General features: G+C 39.2%; 1 long non-coding RNA gene across 1 annotated transcript; it reads left to right on the forward strand.

The window, feature by feature from the left end:
- The first annotated feature begins 387 nt into the window (after positions 1-387).
- Positions 388-4,157, forward strand: LOC140506216 (uncharacterized). Its single transcript, XR_011967813.1, has 2 exons — positions 388-502; positions 3,866-4,157. It is a non-coding gene; the product is annotated as an uncharacterized lncRNA (long non-coding RNA).
- The last annotated feature ends 1,576 nt before the right edge of the window (positions 4,158-5,733 follow it).

Below are 5,733 nucleotides of genomic sequence, written 5' to 3' on the forward strand. Positions count from 1 at the left end.
TAGGTTATTGTTGCCCAAAGGTTATAAGCCTGGTGGTAGGGTTGCTTTGGAGCAGCTAAGTGCAGTTGGAAGTGCAGTGGTAGAAGGAAAGTAGAGGGCCATGGCAATTGTGGAGATGTAGGTGTTCAGGTGTCTAGGCTGGGATGAAATTGAAGCTCAGAGAGGCCAAGAAGACTTCCTGTGCAAATACAGGTAGAACAACTGCTGTGGAGATGTGGTTATATTATGACATACAACTCCCAACAAAAACAAAAACAAATTAAATATATTGAAGGAAAACAGTTATTATATCTGCAGATGTTATCTTCCAGGTACAGATGAAAATGACTTGTGGAATGACCCAATGTGAAATGTTTCATTAGTGAGCCAAAGTCAATCTCCTTTTAGGTGAAGATTAAAGCAGAGTGGAGAGAGCTGAACTTTGGAGAAATTTGAGGTGGAATCTATCTACAAAGAAGGACTTTTTAAAAGACTTAGAAATCACATCATAAACTCCTTGAAGGTAATGCCATGGCTTCCCACAGAGATTACTAGTGAAAGTGCAAAACTATGATTGGTTGTTGGCCTTTCTTCTTGAAAAGGACAAAAATGACATCATTATACTACAGTAAAGTTTCAGTGTGTCTGACTGTGGCTGATCCTACTAGTACCAACTCAGAATGCTCTATCACAGGTCAGGCACAAATCATCCCATGTGAACATTTGGGATGGACTCTCCAAATTTGCACATCCTATTTTTCCTTTGAGCTGTTTCAGTTCAGCACAGCACCTTCTCTGATGTAGCCATGCCATGCTGACCACTCCTGTGCCAGTGTCTCCCATGTCACACAATCAATTCCAAAGCTCTTAAGAGAGACCTTGAGAGTGCCCTTTTATCCCTTCTTCTGACCACCATGTAAATACTTGCTCTGTATGAGATCTCCATAAAAGAGTCCTTTTGGCTAATATACATTTTTCATGTGAACAACATAGTAAGCCCATTGGGGTTTTAGTCTCTGACAGAATTTGGATGCTTGGCAGTTTAGTTCAAGAGAGGCCCTCAGTGTCTGGTACCTTATCCTGCCAGGTGATCTTTAGAATTTTCCCAAGACAATTCAAATGGGAGCAATTCAATTTCCTGGCATGGTGCTGGTAGATTGTACAAGTTTCGCAGGCATACAACAATGAGGTCAGCACAACAGCTCTGTAGACCTTCAGTCTGGTAGTCTGTCTAATACCTATTCTCTCCCATACTTTCCTTCACAGTCTCCCAAACACTGAACTAGCTCTGGCAATATGTGTGTCAGCTTCATTATAAATGTGTATATCCCTGGAAATGTTTTTACATCACTTACTAAAGTAAGTGAACTTATCCCCAGCATTCAAAATGTGTCCATTTGCTGTAACCAAAGGTTCCATGTATGGATAGTGTGGTAGTAGCTGATGAAGCATCTGTGTTTTCTTGGTGTTACTAGGCCAAAATTAGCACAAGCAGCAGAGATTTGATCCATACCTTGTTGCATCTCAGAGTCAGAGGCTGCACTGAGTGCACAATCATCTGCAAACACAAAATCATGCACCAGCACTCCCTTCATTTTGCTCTTGGCTTGTAACCTTTTCAAGTTGAAGAATTTACAGTCAAAACTAGTGAAAGTATAAAACTATACAGGTACAATAAAACAAGAGGACCATTTAAAACGTTTCTAAGAAGTGATGACTTCTGTTCTAGGCTCTGAAATATCAGTGGGAAACCCTACACTGTTTTGATGTCAGACAATAAGGAAAAATAGTTTCTTCTGCAGCCACATTTTAAAGTCAGTAACTTTCTCTTAACTAGAATGTTGTTGTGGACATGTGCTCCCTTGGCATTTTGCTCATGCATTTTAAGAAGTCCTTTTCTAAGATTTTTTTTTTGGATAGAAAATATTTAATTTTTGTTCTTTTCCTTTCTGGTATTTCATCTTTCATTCGTTAAAAAATAAAAGCAACATCAATACCAGTATCATACCCCATCCTGCAAAGTTCGCTTCATTTATTCCCACACTTTGATTCTATGTCCTAGGAAAAGGAATGATTTACATGCAAATTTACAAGTATTCTTTCTTACTATCCAGGGGATTTTAAAGACAATTTTGATTTCTGCATTCTACTCAAGAATATCAGTATAACAGGTAAAGAACTTTACCTAGGTTTTCAAATTGATTTCAACATTATTTTCTCCCAGTTTTATTAGAGGGTCCCACAGACAGAGCTGTGGTAAGAGCTTAGAATGAGATAGGAAAGTATCCAAAAATATTAAGAGTCGCTATTCTAAATAGGCTCAGTCACACAGTGTTAGCTGGTGCTATTCAGTATTTCTGCCACCCGTATGGATTTTGTGGCATGAATAGATTTTTTTCCCTTGTCCCTTGAGCATTTTCTTAGCCCATCTTTACTTTATAATGGAGTTTTTGGATATAATGGAAATTAGAAAGCACAACCAGCAGTAAGAAAATGGTGCCAATTGTCTAAATCCCAGCCAGTGCAAATAACAAAGCCACTGCAGCCACAATAAGCTAAGCACAAGTTTATAGAAAAGTACTTCTCCATGGATGAAGGGAGGGTAGAAGATGCTGCCCTAGAGCACGAAGTTTGGATCATCCTGTCATAAGCCATGTGACTTTCCCAGCATTTGCTCAGAGAATCCAATGTATGGCCTATCCAGGGAAGATAGAAGCCAATGTTGAAACTGTGCTTTAAAGAACACCAAAGTGAAGATTCCTGAGCGAAGGAACAACTTGTTTTCACAGCCGTGAGAGAGCTGGCAAAAGCTTGTCTGTAGTGACTTACACACTTATTCAGTGATTTAGACTGCCTCTCTGGCACGGGTCAGATGGCATATTAACATGGGATATAATCCTTTCTCACTCTGTAGGCAATGGCACAGTATGATATTGGCACCACATTAGGCTTCATTAACCCTAGAACATGCTGCATTCTCACTCTTGGCACTCTCTGACGGGCTGCAGGCAGTAACCCATGAGTAATCTGATTACCTACAACCGACTGTATCCACATGGAATGGAGGCTGACTACAGAGTGGAACACAATTACAGTCTTTTGAGATTCAATTAGAAAAGCTGTTGGTAGGGCCGTGCTCATGATTCTGAAGCAGACTCCAATAACCCTTCTCAAACTGCATGGTTCCTTAAGAGCCATAGTAAATAAAGAGCTTAAAGAGAGTCATCTGACTCTCCTAGGCTTTTAAAAAATATTGTTACGGAAGTGCCTTTGGTGATAAGTTTGTGTTTAGCAATAGCACAAGCCATGTTTACATAGGTCATGACTGTGACTCTTGTCAATGTGGGACATCTTCAGGTTTTTTCTGAAGGGGCAAAAGTTGTTTCTTTCCTTTGCTCTTTTCTATTACTCCACTCTCAATCTGTACTGTGCATAGGCATTAATAATTAAGAGGGAGCCTCATGGGATCTTAGCATCATCACAGACAAATGGCTTCCAGATAAAATCGGAGGTAAAACATTGAGCTCACTGTATTAAAAATAAATAAATAAATGAATAAATCAAGGGCAAAGGAGTTCTAGACTACTGGACACCTTCATCCCATGGCAATATTCTTTGCCATCTCTACCCATATCACTGGTGCTGGCAGCCAGCTTAGTATGATCAATGTCATCAATGCTGCAGTCACTGTCACTGTAATCATTGGTCATTATTTGGTTTCAGTTCTAGTCTTTTCCTGGAAAGGAATGGTTGCAGGAAAGAGAACTTGTCTTTCTCATAGCCAGGAAGATTTTCAAATGTCTTAGAATATGTTTGGATGGAAGCTTTCTGAAATTGTCCTGACACTGCACTAGATCTTGTTTTTTTTTTCTTTTTCCATTTTTAGTCTCAACCCATGTTTTCAAAAGTGTGGGGAGCTCCCAGTGTGAAAACCACCTGTTCCGAAGGAGATCAGCAACTCAGCTATACCATCATCACAGAGAGCTGTCTGTGGCATTGAGACATTGCTTGCCCATCATCACAGAGTATCAACGTTAGGACTTGGCTTCAATTCCATAGATTCACAGATTGAAGGGTCCTTAATAGTTATTTTGTGGAAACCCTCATGTTGAAGCTCAAGTTAAAAAAAGTGCCTTGTTCCAAGTCATTCAATGAAAAAAATGGGATTTGAACACAGGTCTCTGACTCTGAATTCCATGCCCTTCCTATTGTACCTATTATTTATGAATCTTTGGGATCTTTTGTGGTTTGTTCTTTACCTTAAGTGGTAGAAGCAGAAGTGGAAGATGACAATGGTGATGATGATGATGATTTATGCAGTATGCTAGTATTTACAAAGTTCTTTTTCTGGGTGAAATTTGCTCTCACTTTATTTTTTCTATAATTCCTACTTTACCTTCTATGTAGGCCAAACTCTAAGTCTTGTTGAAAATTTCATAAGCCTGATGGTAATGCCAATTCCTGTTTATATCATTTTCAGCACAGATATAAGCATCAATCCTGGGCTCTGATTCATGTGAAATTTTCACTGAGATCATTGAAATTCATTTCTTATAGGGATGTATTTGGGCTCCTGAATTTCATTACATGCTTTCTGAGTTGGAGTGATCATGATTTTTCTGCCCTTATGCCCATCACACATTCTGCATTAAGGATGTGGATGCAGGATCACAGCTACTTAGAGTGCTCATCTGAAAAAGGCAAAATACAGTTCCCATTCAAAATGAACTCTTTCCACTAAGAGTGATTCCTGGACCTCTGGGAACTTAATGCATAATAGGCAGGAGAAATGTGAATGGAATAAAACTCATTTGAATAATAGGATGCCCAAGATAGTACACAGACATGAATTCTTTCCTTCTTCCCTGGTATCTGCACGTATAGGCCTAGTGAGCTACTAAATGTTAAAGATCTGCCTGTTAATATTGAAAGGTATGACAAAGGGAAGTCACTTTAGTCCCCTGACTCTGGAGATTAATATGTGCATTATAAGTCTCCTCTGGTAATCACTTACAATGCAGTGCAGTGTGTATGTGGTTGGCACACGTTGGGTAGCAATTGGTACGGGAGGCAGTGTCAAACATCTGATCATTAGCATGTCAGACTACTTAGTTAGTTTCAGTCATTGCTTCTAATAATTTAATCAAGCTTGCATTTATCCTTTTTTCTGCTGTCCAAAGTGATGTAGTTCCTCTTCTCTGTCATTATCCACAATGAATCACTTGATGTCAAGAGAGCTGACCAAGCTCAGCATTTATTATTAATCACCAAGGTTTTAGGAACAAATTCCAAGGTTTAGCCAACATGTTTCACAAGATTTCTACTATTATAATTGACTGCAGCTGAGGTACAAATTCAGGAAAGTAAAGTAGGGCCTTATGATTTCAGAATGAGGGATCTTGAACAGAACTGTTGTTTTGGAGAATGCGATGGCCATCAGAGCATCACTGGAAGAATTTCTGGCTGTTGACAGAGAATAATGGTTTCTTCTGATGTCAGGGCACAGTAAAGGATGTTGTAAAGTGATCTCATTATTTTCCTTTCTCATTTTCCCTCCTCCCTCCACTCCTTGCTCTTTGGCATGTTCACGGTACCACTGGGGAATTGGGATCAATAATATTCCGGGGAAGGAAATGAAAGATCTTATGGTGCTGGCTTAAATCTCTCAATCAATGGATAAAATAGGCTATGGAAAAAAGTATTAAAACTGATTTGGAAGATTGTTTGTTCAATACTGTTCACCCTTCTCTAGGA

The sequence above is a fragment of the Notamacropus eugenii genome, chromosome 5 (genome assembly GCF_028372415.1).
Source record: "Notamacropus eugenii isolate mMacEug1 chromosome 5, mMacEug1.pri_v2, whole genome shotgun sequence".
Lineage (NCBI taxonomy): Eukaryota > Metazoa > Chordata > Mammalia > Diprotodontia > Macropodidae > Notamacropus > Notamacropus eugenii.